At 37.1% G+C, this 15,784-nt stretch overlaps 1 long non-coding RNA gene across 1 annotated transcript in view; it reads left to right on the top strand.

Moving 5' to 3' along the window:
* Window positions 1-14,966, top strand: part of LOC120754840 (uncharacterized) — a 38,500-nt gene extending 23,534 nt beyond the window's left edge. The window contains exon 2 of the long non-coding RNA XR_005701592.2: window positions 14,274-14,966. This is a non-coding gene — a long non-coding RNA (uncharacterized LOC120754840). The remainder of the gene's footprint in view (window positions 1-14,273) is intronic.
* The last annotated feature ends 818 nt before the right edge of the window (window positions 14,967-15,784 follow it).

The following is a 15,784-nucleotide window of genomic DNA, read 5'->3' as shown; positions in this document are numbered from 1 at the left end:
TTTTAATTGCTAGCAGTTTTCTTAAAGAAACAAAAATCCCCTAAAACTATCATCTTTAAGGCCTCAATATTGCACATAATTAAATGTGATCCATCTTTAGCCCAGCTCCTTTTCCTGTCCACAGTTCTACAGAGATACAGCCAGATAAAGTTTAATATACCAAACCAAATTCCACAAGGTAAAAGACGCTGCTCTCTGGTTTAAATCCCTTCTTTCCAAGATGATGGATTTTGTAACATGGTTGTGTGTCTCAGGGTGTGGTTTTAGTCTGAGCCGTTTTCCTTCACACGCATGTGATATCTCTGACATACCTAGAGGCACTCCAAATGGGCGTTAGGAAATTGAGACTGACTACAGTGTCAAGTTTTCAGATGCTTTTCTCTCCCACCTGGGGTCATGTTTTTCTTGCCAGCCAGCATAGTTTGAAGTCATCTTTAGGCTGCTTTAAAAATGTAGGTGTTCAGAACCGATACCTGTAGTTCAGATGGAAAAAAACTTAACTAATATTGAACTTTTGATTGGAAGGCGGCAACAGCAACTTCCATAACTGAGTAAAATTCCTTATTAAATTTTTCTGCATATCTAGAGTGGATTTCTGTCAATGGACTCAAAAATCCTTGAGCATTTTTAGCCTTGAATAAGCAGCATGTTTTTATTCTAACAACTATATTCCTGTAAAAATCTTCTGATGTGTCATTAAGTAGCAACCCATTTTGCACAGGATGTTTCCCTCTTATCCTGCTGAATAATGGAATTGTCTTGGGCTCTTTCCACTCAACTGCACTTTAATTGGGTGTCACAGAAGGTAGGTTGAAAGCCTAAGAATGTTCCATCTGAGTAAACTTCAGAAAATTTGGCTAAGAGCAGAAAAGAGCAAAGGGAACATAATGGTAGGCTCCACAGTGGCTGCAGCTTGTCTGGGATAACAATATAAAATCAGATAAATCTTGGTACATAATGTGTCATCACCCTGGGAAAATGACCATATAATTGGAGAGATGGGTTTCTCTGCCTCAATGTTGTTCTTGGTCTTAATCTTTTTCTCCAACTTCTTCAGTCATTCTACTGTAGAAATACTGAAAATTATTGTTAGAGAAACTTCAAGAAAGTGTCAAGAAGATGTTATTTCTGAAGTATATTTCTTCAGTCATGCACATCTTGCCTGAAACCTTGAATATAATCATAAGGACAGTTATGTAGAACAGAACAACCAATTAAGACAACTGGAAAGGATGGAGTGCTGTGTTGGTATTTTTGGTGCTAAATTTTGCTTATCAGTCTCTATACTGAGGTCCTTTTCTGTTTGTTTTTGATAGGTATATAACAGAGTTGTTAGTTTACGGGGTGTTTTTAGTGGTGGTTTTTTTTTTTTTTTTAATCTCCAGAAACTTTGTTGTGTTTTGACTTTGATATGTTGCCAGTTTGATTTAGGTGCATCCATTGCAAAAGTAAAATCATGACTAGAAAAAGTTACTAGCTAAATTGTTCTTTTGAGACTAAGCCAACTCTAAATAAGGTCCAAAATCACCTTTGCCTTGAAGGCAATACCCTCTTGCTGAGATTTTTCCTATGTGGAGAATGAAAAATAAACTTCAAAAGGTGGGTACTCAATTTAGTCTTCTTTTGGCAGGGATAGGATTTATCAAGACTGTAGCAGGTGTTTTGTAATAATGGCTGACCTGAGACTGAGAGTTGACATGCCAGCAAGAACCTGCAGTGCATTCACTTCCCTAAGATTTCAGCAAATCCGATCCAGACACATGTGTGTGATTTCCCATGAACCTTCTGCTTCTGGGACTGAGATGCTCTCTGATTTTTCACTTTCCAATGTCTCATTGAGTAAGTCCTTCTCTCAAAAAGGGGTATTTGTAAACCTTTACTTTATTCTATCATATAAAGTAAGATCAGTCTTGTTGAAATAAATGTGAGTCTAATTCAAATGATGCTTCCAAGGAAGAAAATCTTAAAATCAAGTGTTTACATGACATAACAGTCTAACATTTATACATATCATGTAAACAAGAAGGATTTGGGAAAATTAGGCATGTTGATGTATGAAAAATAAATTTCATCCTGACATTTTTCAAAATTTAGGATTTCTTAGCATCAGAAACAGTCTAACCTAGCTTTAATTGGAACACTGAAGAGATAAAGGGTATATAAAGAAACTCAACTGGTCCCAGATTTTTACAGCCTTTCATAATTAAAGGATGTGAGGTCACATGAAGATAATCATGGATAAATTTCAAGCAAATGAAATTAAATATTTCCTCACAAAGCACTTAGATTATGTTGGAGGTCAGAATTAAACAGTGGAGCTGCACTTCTATAAAACACCAGCAAACTTTATGATCATCCATAGAACTTTAATTTACCTGCTAGTCTGAGTTCCTGACTCAGGGCATTAACAGATTACAAAGTGATTAAAAAATATTTTTCTTTTCCCAATGCAAAACATAGTCTTTTGGCACAGTCCATAAAAAATGGACCCCCAAAACCAACCCAACCAAAATAGCCTTTATTTTAACAATGCTTTGGAGTAACAATACGGACCAAAAATGTTATGTATTGTTGAAAGAATGATGCATGTTGCCAGGTGCAATTTGAATTGATTTTACTTCAAACTGTTCTCAGAGTATATTGAAGTGACATGATGCTTTTTATTTGAGCTGATGTCACATACATCTCTTGTCCTGATAAAATGATATCCATGTGTGTGTTGCTCTAGCTTAGCATGAATTAAGATACTACTTTTGTTCATCTTATTATTTCAGGTTTTATTAGGGTGTACTTCAGGTTTAATAGATCATCAGCACAACACTCTTTTTTTCACATTAATATGGAATGCTTTAAAGTCTTTCCCCCTTTAAGAAACTCTGAAACCTTCAATTCTCCTGAAACTACTATCCCTTTGTAAACCAGCTTTAAGTTGTCATCTTATCCTCTTGCAATATGTGATCCTACTGGGTCTGTAGGACTAGGGAACATTTCATTCAAAGATACTTTGTGTCATTAAAGCAATACCATAATGGCACTGAAGTTCAGAAATTATATATCAAATCTAGTTTTAAAATATATGAAGCTGAAGGAGTTGGAAATAGACTGGAGTTTATAGCCTGGATTACATCACCTCCAATATGTTCCCAGGTTTACCAAAATCCAGGTTGTTTCACTGCATGCCTGGGTGAAATAAGGTCCTAGGAACGGGAATGCTGTGTGGAAGCTGAACATGAGTAAGATTGTGAAACAAGAGGTGAGTGCCCAACCCTTTTACTCAGTGTAAGATAGTGAAGAATAATTATCAGGATCAGTTTCCAGAAATATTTATAACAGTAAAAAAGACTTTACAAACCTCCCCCTTAAAAATCCAACCGATCCCTAAGGTCCTATAAATAGGCCATGGAATCACTGTTGACTCGGAATTGCTGTCAGCAGGGAAAGCAGTGGCAACTGCTGGTGAAACTGCAGTAACCTTGATGGAAAAGATGCAGTAATATCTGAGACCCCTTCACTGTAATATGGTTGGAAACACAAAAAGAGGGATTGTTTTAAGTGGTAGGACACTTAAACTAATCAAACATTGCTTAGTTGTGACAATGTTCTGACGTTCAACAACAATCTGTAACAGTTCCTGGGGGGGTTGTGTTTATTTCCATCAGAGTGCTCTCAGGTAACTTAACTTTGGGCCCTGACCTGCTGTCTGTGTCCTCCACCTGTGAAATAAACGCACTCCTGTCTGCAGTGAATTCCACTGCCTGCTTGGAGAGTGGTGACCTTCCCTGTTGCGTGTTTGCTCCTGTGCTGTAAGCAATAGAGGATGCTGCAAAGTAGAGAAAGGAAAGCAATGAGGGAGGGGAAACCCCTCAGATGCGTACCCGAAGTGAAATGTTGACGAGGGCGCAGAGAGCTGTTTTGTTTCATAGTGGCAATTTTTAACCTGCAGGAGTGCCAGGTAAGTGGGAGAAAAGTGACCCATGAGTTTGAGACTGAGCAGTCTTCTGTTCTGGGGTTACCATTTAAACCCTTGAAGGAAAATTTAAAATTGTGAGTTCCTCAGCTAATTCCTCAGTGAGGAGGGAAATTGGAAAAGAGTATCTTAACAACATGAGAAGATCCTGATTTTTTTTTTTTTCTCGAGGCATATTTGTTTGATCATGCTGGAGCTTTGAGGCCAAATAGCCTGCAAATTGCTTTCTCATTTCAGAGGTTTCCATTGCTGGAAAACAAATACTTTGTTTTGCAGCTTTTAAATGATCCTCCCAAGCATTTCTCCTTATTATCCTGTTTCTCTTCTTTGCTTCAGCATTTTCACTACTGTTGCCATTCATCTGCATTTCTTTCTTCTTTGATATTTATGAACTCACCTTCAGCAGCAGAGTTCAGAAAAAACATCCCCTCCTCTGTGCAAAACAAGCCATGTAAAAATAGTTTACTCAAATGAAGGAAGGAGACCAAAAAAAAAAAAAATCTTCTTGGTAAATCAGGCCCTCAGGCCAAATTTCACTGTGATGTGGGGAGTATTACTTAGTTATCTCCTAGGAGAAGTGGTCTGGAATTAACCTACCTTCCTTCTGAGATGTGGAAAGACGTCTCAACTTAATTTAAACTCTTCCTAGGAGGGAGAGTCCTGTGGGAGTCTCACAGACAGGACAGACTTCAGCAGAGTGAGGGTTTTCAGTGGCTGAAGGGTTCCAATCCATGAGACCTCCCTGGTCTCTCATATTCTTTTAAATAAGTTTGTCCATCTCTGTGCCACTGTGTCTTTTCTCCCACTCCTATTTCAATAACAGACTTGGACAAACACTTGTGGAAAGGTCTGGGTTTGAGTATTTCTGCCTTAGGTCTACCTTGAAGCCACGTTAGTTCTGTTGTAACTACCATTACTTTCATTGCCAAGGTGCCCAAGAGATACCCAGTCTCCATGTTAGTTTGATGTATGTTTAGAGATCTACTTAATTTTTTTCTTCTTGTATTCTTTCTTTTTGACTCTGGGATTATTTTCCAGCCTGTAATGAATACAAAGAATATCCTAGATTTGCATGGGCAGGCATCCCCATTGGAACTGGAATTATGAGAAGGAAAAGAGAGAAGGAAGTTTCAGAAATTGGAATAGGACAATCTTTTCTAGTTTTGTTGTAATTTGGTGTTCTGTTGTTTAAATTAGCATTCACAGTGAACAGGCTGAGCTCCCAGAAAACAGGAGTGTGACAAACATTCCTATCTATAGGTAATAAGATCATTTTCTCTGAAACACCCCTCCCCTAGCTGGAGGGCTTGAGGCATATGCTGCACAAAGGGAAACTGGCAGTGTTTTCTGAAAATTCTTCACTGACTTTGATTTTTTTATTATTTTTCTTTCTGAATGCTTGAATTATTTTAAATATTCTGGATAGCTAATTTCTGAGTTTGTGTATCTGTGTGTGTATGTGTGAATATGAAACCTCAGAACACTTTATTTATGCATAAGATTTTTCTCTTTCTTCCACTGCTAGAATTACTGGATGAAATCCAGACGAATGATTCTGTTACATGAGACATCAGAATAAATAGTGTGAACAATCTCTTGCAGCTTTAAACATCTATGAATCAAAATCTATTTGCTCTCTTCATTGTTATATTCCTACACCTCGATTAATGAGATTTCTGAACAACAGTCTGGGAGTAAGAGATTTTAATAGAGTAGATAAACTGAAAAAGTTTAAAGGAAAAAACCTGAGTGGGAATGAAAAGGGGCTGTCTCCATCTCTTGGATTGTCAATATGCCTTTTCTCTCTAACTTCTTCAGACATTCTTCTTGAGATCAATTAAGTTTCATTTTAAAGTTCACATTTCCTCACATTTTGTTTTTCTTTCTGGTTAACACTTCACAATTTCAGATTTATTACCTGTGTCCTGAGTGATCCTGTGTCCTTCTCTTATTAGTTATGTTGCCCTGAAAATAATGCTTGGACTGTTTGTTGAAAAGATATTAACCCTTTAATTTATCTAAGGATGTATTGTGAGATTAAAGACATGGCAGAAATCAGCCTGGACCCTTATCAAGCCACACAGGACTGAACTAGAAGGAAAACAATATCCCCATCAATCAACAGTAGGCTGGAAAGGGGGATTGTAGGTGATGCTGGGAACCACAAATAAATGTTCAGGCTGGTCAGCATGGATGGCCCAAGCTGTATTTGATGGTAGACAGTGTTCCACTCTTTTTAGTTTAACTTTATAGTTTGCTTTTATGTGCAAACATCTTGCAGGGACTAAGGAAGACGTTAAAGTCTCCATAATGTTGGCATGAAGGACCCCATGCGCCTGAATGCTTTATCAGTTTGTGTCTCTTCTATCAATTACTGCTCTTTGTGACGGGAGGTCTCCCTGTTCAAAATCACCACCATAGCTATTGCTGTGCTAGAGTTACTGGTCTGAGCTGAGAGCAAGTTAGGATTTAACTCTGTTAATGTAAAGTCTTTCCTCTCTCTCTGGAAAACCCACAGGCTGCATGTATTGAAATAATTGAAGTCCTTTTGTGTGTTTCAGAGTGCGATGGAACAGGGAAGCCTGTTGTCTTAGGAAAAGAAGCTTTTTGTGACCAAGCTGTAGGGCTGGAAGTCCCCTGAGCCCTCTAGTAACTTACATACTTATTAGCCAATTTCAATAAGATACAGCAGATCTATAAGAGAGTGACTTCCTACAAGTTTTATGACAATCAGGTGCTAGAAAGACAAGGGACACCTGCAGAGAAGGATGCAGGCAGGTCTGTTCTTAGTGATTCTTGCCTAGTTTGCTCAATGGGAATTGCCAATGCATGAGTCAAAATGCAAAAATTCAAGGCAAGCCAGAGCAAACTGGGTTTATTTTTCAGCTAAGGATGTGAGGGAGAGATGAAGATAGGGAGGGGGTGAGATCCTACCAGAGATCCTACCAGAATCTTGGGTATTGGTGGGGGTGCTTTAGTGACAGGAGTCTGAGGAGGAGATTGCAGTCTGCAGAAGAACTTGCTAATAGGTTAATGAATACAAACAACAAAATTTTAGGAAAAAACTCCAACTTTTCTGCGACCAGTATAATAAGTTGTATTTCTGGCTAATCATTGATTCTTGTTTATAATTTTCACTTCAAAATGTAGGGTCCAGCTCTTATGGGTAAAGGTGAATCACACTGCTTTTGTTTCCAGATTGTTTTTCAGCAGGCAATTAGAGACAGTATAAGGAAACAGTAATAAAAAAATACGGAAAACTGCAGGCATAGAAGAATCTGGAGGATTAGGTATATAATTCATATGGACATGTTTTCAGAACAGTAATTCATGTTTTTAAACATCTTCTGGTGTTCAGTGGCTTACAATGGGACAAGTTTTTAATTAACATTTCTGACATTTTCATTGTAAACTCCCTTAGATTACAGTGTCTGTGATTTGTGTTATTAAATTTCAGAAACCACGTTGTAAGATGATGCAACCACCATTTCCAGGGCTGAAATAATGAGAGGGAGTTTATGAAATCCTGTGACATTTCTGAATCTTCTAGAAATGTGATGAAAATGAAAACAATTGATGCCGAGATTTTTTTCTTTCCCCTAATATATTTTAACGATCTATAATTTCATATAATTTCAGATTGTTACAGTCTATCTGGGAGAAAGAAGAAATGTGACTTCAGATTTCAACACCATGTGAAACAAGGACAGGATAATTGTTATTATAACTTAGCCAATGATTAATCCATACACAAAATGTCATGATAAACAGCCTTCTATGAAGTGGTCCGTGTTCTTCAACTACTTCCCCTAGCACCCATTTGTTTTATTTGCTCCTCCCAGTAATCTTGTGTTTTTCTGACTGTGTGAAAATTTCTTTCTCTAGTTCATACCTTAGGTTTCATCTGTCTGTCTTTTCCTTTTTTGGCTTCTTCCATCTGATAAAAATTATGTTCAGCAAATTTAAAAATATACTTAAAGCTCACCCCAAAAAAGCAAGGAAATAAGCTAAAAAAAGTTGCTGGCTTGAATAAATTTTGTTCCAGCATACTGAATTCTATGAATTTAAAAAAAAAATTCTGAAACACAGGATGGAATATATTAAAAAAATAAGAGCAAAAGTGTGTGCTGTGGGAATTTTGTCCACTTGCTTTGAGCAGGGAGGTGATTCAATATATGGCCATAGGCAAGCACATGGCTGAGCTTTTGTCATTTGTAGAGATTTCTTTTTTATTCTTCATTTACTCTAAAAAAAAAAAAAAATTAAAAATTCAGGTTCTTCAAAATATGTTGAAAATACTTGTCCAAACATTAGGACTTCCTAATAAGGTAGAACTGGTTTTCAAGTAAACATAACTGGAACTAGGTACTGCTTTAACTCAAAAGCAAAATCTGTTTTTACCCCACAGGGATATGTTGCTCTTACACATAGTACCAGTAGTTATGAAGGTAATCAGATTTTCACCCAGGAAATCAATAAAAAGCTTTTTTATCAGCTATTGTGTACTAACAAATGGATAACTCGAGCAGCCTGTTACCACCTATCTGCTTCTGTGTTGAAAAGGAATACATGCTTTGTGAGTATTTCCCTGGAGATTGTTATGTCTAGATTCTTCCTGAAAGGCATGCAATAAATCCTTCTAATCGGCAGCCTGCAAGTGTTTGATTTCTGCATACTCAGCCCAACCCAGCCCATGAAAGGTGAATGCAAAGCTATGAGCTAATGAATCAAACAAACATTCTGCTTTTGTTGGAATTTGCATGGTGGTAATATTGGAAGAAATGATAAATTCCAAATGAAATTCAATGAGACTGAATCAGCCTTTCTGAGATTTATCTATCTGTCTTTTTCTCCTTGGAAAGTATCCAAGAGCAAAACGTTTTTTTTGTTGTTGTTGTTACATTTGTTTGGATTTGTTGGATTTGACCCAAGTTCCACACTGGGCAATATTTTGCCTCACCATTGACCACTGACATAGACTTCAGAATAAGGCAAAAGAGATCTGTAAGAAACTGTCATGGGAGTCTTGCTCTCTGTTTTATGATGTAAGGTTATCCCAAGCTGCAGACCACTGAAGTTCCCCCTGATTATATATTCAGTGGTGTTCTTCGCATGGAGGTATTTTCCCCAAGCAAGGAAGCTCTGGAAATCCCAACACAAATGACATTTAGACACTGGCTTCCAAGCTTGTTGTATGGGTTTTCTCGCTGGTTGATAGAGAAAGATGGGCTCTTGTAAGATGCAGTTTGTCTTGCTGTAAGGCAGACAACCAAGAAATCTGTCTGGTGCCTAGGAGAGACATCCGATGAATTGTATCTTATCTAAGTCCACTTCTTTCTACTGATTGCAAAAGCAACCTGCAAAACTAGCTCAGAGGTAGAAAACTACAGCTGTGTGAGATTAGTCTCGCTCTTGTCAGCTTGAAATATGTAGGTAGGATGTGGTGTTGATTTTTTTCAACTGTAAAACTTATTTTATCCTTTCTTATAAAATGCTGTTAGGTTAGGAGTTCAAGAGTTATTAGAAACAGAAGACCACTGGAGATCTCCAGGGTTGAGATGACAGTGATAATAATGAGTATTGATGCATATACAAAAGCCCAGCTATTTGCAAGCACAGGAGTGCAGATGTTCTCCAGTTGGTTGGTTCAGCGTCTGCTGCATGTGACATGCAGATAAAAACAAAAGAGGTAGGAGAGGTAGAACACAAACCATGGAAGGTGATGAAAGTGTGCTGGAAATCTTACTCCTCCTCCCTGATAGCAAGATATATGTGAAGATAATGGAGAAAGCAAAGGTTAAATAGTCCCTGGAGATGAGCACCAGGGACTAAAGAACAAATGTAGCAAGTAGTTGGGTGTGTGTGGAAAGACAAGCCTGGTTTTTGAGAGGAGAGAAGACTCTCTTCTTTAAGTAGTATATATAAAAATTTCTTAGCTTTTTATCAAAGCCTTTTTGTCACCGTATTTGGAGGGGAATTTTTTAATGGCGAGTTACCAAACTGCAGCTGACTCATAGGACTGGAAGAGTCACACTCAGAATCAGAGAGAAGGTTTTTGTCTCCCTTTTCCATTTCTTCTTCTGTGTCAAAATTTGTATCTCTAAAGAAGAGTATTTATGTAGTTGTTTCAATGCTTTCCTCTATTCACTTAACAGTTTTATTTAAAATCCACATTTGGGAAACTTGGAAAGGGAATCTGCTTTATCTTGGGAGATACTTAAATGTTTGAAGTGATTCTAATAATCTTTTTCTTCTTTTTTCTTGCATCGGACAATGCTTTCAGCAGGCAGACAAAAAGATACTCCAAGCTTTTTATGGAGAAAATCTTGCTAGATACTTTATGCAACACTTCATCACTGCCTGTGTACACAGAATTCAGCTAACTTTAGGATGCAACATTTTGGTATCATTTTTTCTAACAGGACATGTCCAAATAAGAAAATAATTTATCTTTTCAATCTTACTCTCATGTATCTTTTCCATTTTGGTTTAGCTTTCCATTCATCATGTGGCACTGGTGCATATTGTATTAGGGTATTAGATCAAACTGTCAAAAAGCTGACTTTTTTTTTTCCCCCTAAGCATATGCATTTTTGGAATAGAAATTAATCCAACCAACTGAAAGTAAGTAATTAGTGGCTTTTTTCCTTGTGCTTATTGCAAGTTTTGATATTAAGCATTTTTAGAAGGCTGCAGTTCTAACATCTAAAGAACCCTTGTTTTTTTTGAACCTTGGTTATGCAAGAAGAATGTGTGATCTTAGGGAGTATATTGACACATGACGCTGAACATGGTTTTTGGGGGGAGAAATGCCTAATGACCTTAGGGAAGAGCCTTGGGGATTACCAATGGTTGTCTGCATAGGTGGTTTGATTATTCAAGACTTCATGTTTTATAATTATAGCCAACTACTGTGACCACACGTAGGATTAGTGTGTTCCATTCCTGGAATTATATGTGCTGTAGGTGACAAAAAAGTTACTTTAGATGAACTCCATGAAAAGGCTGGCTGTATGGGACCGGTGCGATTGTGACTGATAAGCAGCAAGATAATAGAATCTAAAGCAGAATCATTGTGCACTGAAAGGACTGGTGAAGCTGTGCGCAGGAAGGTAAGGCTGACAGGGCCATGTACAAATATAGCAAAGAGATGTACACAACATAAACTGAACCCACAGTGATATAAACGATGGACTTGAAAGAATGAAAAGCTATGGAAAAATCATTGACCTATTGACTATGATGGTCAGTGTAGAGTATTGTTGTTCAAGTGGTACAATAAATAGGCAGAGGACACAAATCCTCTCATCTCCACTTCCATTCAGATCTATAAATACACAGAATATTTAACCGATGATTGTCTGGGCTGAGATGTGCTCACCTCTCCCTTACTGTGTGTTTCAACCTGTGACTTTGGTGTATTTATACCACAATGTGGAGAAACTTGAAGATGGTGAAGATGAGTCATTATCTCTATACTAAAAAGAGAAAAATTTTGACCCAGATAAGATCTGTGATTTCATTTCACATGACTTGAGATTGCTTAGTTTTGTTTAGCGCAGCAAAGGCAAGAAAGGAAAAGAAAAGCTTTATTTGAGGTGTTTGGGGGGGTTTGCTTCTATTATTCTCAACCATGTGATATGTGTTTCCACACCACATGACATGGTCCCTAAATACAAGGCTTTATTCTCCCTTTACAATATTTACTGAAAAAAGGGTGGGGTTATTTGTTATTGTTGTGGGGTTTTTGTTTGTTTGTTTGTTAGTTTTTGTAAATTTGTTGCTAATCTATAACCTGCTGAAATAATTTCAAATACCTGTTTAGGCTCCATAAATGCTGAACAAAATCCCCACCCTGTTTTAGCAGTCTGAACATGGAGTGAAAGTTATTTTGAAAAGGTTTTCATCTTCATATCATATTTACCTGGCCTCAGACCATTGGAGTCTTATCCTTAGTGAATAACTGGACAGTTCTTTTATGTGTCTAAAGACAGTTTAGTGATTTTTCATTTGTTTGTTTTTTGTGTCTTTTGTTTTGTTTAAGCTTTTTGTGGTCTTTTAGAGATCTGAGATAAACTGTTAAAAGAATAAAGGGTCAAATGTATTATTTCCTTTTACAAGGAGGTAAATTAAGGGAATGAGATACTCCAGCTTCAAAGGGCTGGGTCTTCCAGCTGCTTAGCTGGCAGAAAGTAGATAAACTGTAGTCATTTATGAAAAAGTAAAAAGTGTGAACCCAAGGGTTTGTCCACCATTGTGCTCCTCCTCTTTTACCCCCCACATGAGTTGCTGCATATCAATGGAATTGGGATAATAGGTTATCCATGCTTCTGTAAATCAATGGGTTATTGACTTTTTTCCCCAGTATGTAGGGAGCCATGTTATATATAAGAGTAAAACATCCATGCATGCATGTATATGTGTGTCTGTGCAGAATTGTGTATTTGTACAATATAATTCATGTTAATATGTATGTAGTGTTATTCTTCTCATATCCCTTGTCTGACCTTGTCTAGAAAACAACAAATATAATATTAACCTTGCTGCTTCTGTGATTTTATTAACTTTTTCTTGCTGTTTTAATTTTCTTATTATTAATACCTCCCATAATTCAGGCACAGAACTGCCCAATTGCATGGTAATTTGGAGCAGGGGGGAAGTCAGGCTCTTTAGTGACCTTTTCACTAGAAATTTCTCATGAAAGCAACTATTAGCAAGTTTGGATATGTCTTTTTATAACCTTTGCAGTTCAATGTGTGTTCGTCTAATGAGCTATTCAATATCTCAGTGCCTCAGCTCAGCTAATACTAATACATGTCATACTTAACATGTTGTGTGGCTCTGAAATTCATTTCTTTTCCAAGGCAATGCTGAGAGTCTGGAAAACAGTTTGTACTAAGTGTTTTGTTGCTGGGAACACCTAAGATGCCTCTAATTCAACTCTAGAAAAATAGACAGTAGAAAATGCCTTCACATCATCTTATCATATGAATAAGGCAAATAAATAATAATTCTTACATTCTCTCCCATCTAATCTTACCAAATATTTAGTGATCAATATCTAGTAGAACTTGATTATAGTATTTTTCTCCCATTTATCAAATTAGGTTTGAAACAATATGAGTTTTGAAAATTTTCAGAATTATTCTCCTAAATGCATGTCACCTTAACTATTTTGTTGGTTTTGTACAAATAAGTAAATATGTTGGACATTTTTATTCCCCCATCCCCCCATGGGTCACCTTTTTAGCCATTACAATAACTTGTTACAGAGCAATGTTTTTTCATCATTTTGTGTCTGGCTGGTTCTGCCCAAGGGTTCTTGCTGAACAGAATACTAAAAATCTTATCCTGATCCTCTTAGAAATATTAGTGTGGCAAATTTTGCTGCTTGCCAGTTTCTTTCTAAATTTAATAATTTTTGGTGTACTCCAAAATAGTCCATCTCTGGTGTAATCCGAGCTTGGTTTTTATGTGGGAGCACTGATAAAGACAAAACAAGGCTTTTGAACTTGACATTTAATCAGAGTTTAAAACACTGAACTGTAGCTAAAATAATTTAAGTTTCATTCCTAACTTTAAAACAGTTTCCTTATTTAATATGAAATTTTTCCTCACCTGCTGTATTTTTTCCAATAAGGCCAATGGCAGTTCCTTAACCTGCAAGGATATTGCAGTAATAAATTTCTTAAAACATCAAAGGAGCTTGGATAGCAGGTTACTGAGGGCTGATGAAGTATCCAAGAGGAGCAATAGAAATCAGTTACATGCACACTTTTCTCCGCATGGTATTGCAATAGCTTTTTAGAAGTTTAAAAAACAAAAAGAAATTATTTTACCAAGTAGTATTGGTAACTTCATGTTTCTCCACCATCCTTCTCTGCATATCCTGTTGTCTGTAGCAATCATTTCAAACATAAAAAGGCCCAGAAAAGTGCAACATTTAAGAACTGAGCTTCCAGTCATGATATTTTGGTGCTTTTCTCTTAGGGTGTTTCTGCTCTGAATCACAAGCAGCATTTCAGATTCCTTATATGCTTATTTGGACCTGCTGCTGTCTTTGACACAGCCTCTGGTCCTAGCTGAAGAGTTTTATGGTGGTCTCTTATTTTTCTTTTATTTTTTGAGGCAAACTTGCAGGTGTGAAGGATTTCTTTTGATGAAGAACTTGTAACACTTTGAGGTGATATGCACCCATGGGTCCCTTATCAACAAAAACAACCAACTAATGACGAGGAAAAAATCATTACTGAAACCACAGCCCAGTTGTTGAAATAAAGATGTTCCTCTCATTTGTTCCATTTAGGACAAGGAAGAGATTTCTTCCCTCATTGTCTGCTGCTGACTAGAGGTTTCACTTGTCAATCTAGATGCATCACATGGTGAAAAGATGGTCTGGCATCTTTATTCTGGATAGTTCAGTGACTTCTTTGAAGAAACTGGAGGGTTAATGTTCTGTGGAGCAGGGAATCATGAGGGTACTCAGCCAGTATAAGATGTACAAGACCCATTTTCTCCTATGCTGAATACCTGCTGCTGTAATGAGGGAACATCCTGGACAGAAATGCAGAAGAACCAAAGGCAGGATTTCCACATAGCACCCCTGCCCCCTCCTTCTCCTGGACAGAACTGATCTGAATCACTTCCTTGAGAGGAAACTTTGCTATTCTAAGCTCATTCAATCTGGAAAAATTCTCCTCTTTCATTATTTACATGGGGGCTTTATTGCAGGAATGGGCTGGGCATGTTCATGAGTGATGACAAATAGAATGTAATTTCTTAATTGGTTGCTGTCTCTCACTCCAATGGAAATACAAAATGTCTCTCAACTACTTTTTATTAGGGGAAAGTACAGGTACTGAATCTGAAACAGAAAAGTGGTTTTTTCCGTATAGTCTTCTGGCCATTTTTGGATTATTAATCCCTCTGTGTGAAAAAGCAATCTGGATTAAGTTAGATATTTTATTCAGAATAGCTAATGCAAAATGAACAGCTCTATCATCTCTATAATCTTTTCCTGGAATCCAGCCAGATTTCTAGCAGTGTTGTCAAATAATATCTACTCTTTCAATTAACATCACATACAGTGCTTAGGCTAAATTGCAAGTCACTCAGTCTCTTCTCTCCAAAATCAGAAAACTGCAATTTAACCACTAACTTCAGGCAGAAATTTTTTTATCTGGGAAATTATATCTATATTTTACAGACTCACCACCAAGATAAACACACGTGCTTTTTTTAATTCTGTCTGTGGGTTGTCAGGGTGTTATATGAGCTGAAAACGAGGTATGGGGTCTGGTAAATAAAGACAATGCTGCTGGAACACAAGTTGTCTGGAATGCTATTTATCATAATACTCTTTCTTTAGTAGACTTGTTATTTGAAGACTACCTGTAAACCCACAGATACTGAAATTTAAGAACAACTTGTTGTTACACCTGTTACCGATAAAGAAGACCCATTTTGTTTGTGCTTTCAGCCTAGGTTCTAGTCAAAAAGCAAATCTACTGTGCATCTGAATTCGCAGGTGCAAAGTTTGCTTGCTAAACGCGAAACTAGGTGAGGACTTGTGTAAAATAAAATGTCTCACTGCCCCTCACAAAGAAGAAAAAAATCTAAGGTAACATGAATTTGTTGTTGACTTCTCAGCCAAAGGTAGCAGGGAAATCTGTAGCAATAAGTATATTCACCTAGAAGCTCTGTATGTAAAGGGCAAAGTTACACAGATGACAAGCTAGATGTTTTGAGATGAGTTTTGCTGCTGAAAAGCATAAAGAGCGTTAGGACTTGTTATATTTTTTTCTGAAAAACAACTGG

This window comes from Hirundo rustica, chromosome 7 (assembly GCF_015227805.2).
Source record: "Hirundo rustica isolate bHirRus1 chromosome 7, bHirRus1.pri.v3, whole genome shotgun sequence".
Lineage (NCBI taxonomy): Eukaryota > Metazoa > Chordata > Aves > Passeriformes > Hirundinidae > Hirundo > Hirundo rustica.
The sequence above is the reverse complement of the archived record's forward strand: the minus strand, read 5'-3'. Positions and strand labels throughout refer to the sequence as shown.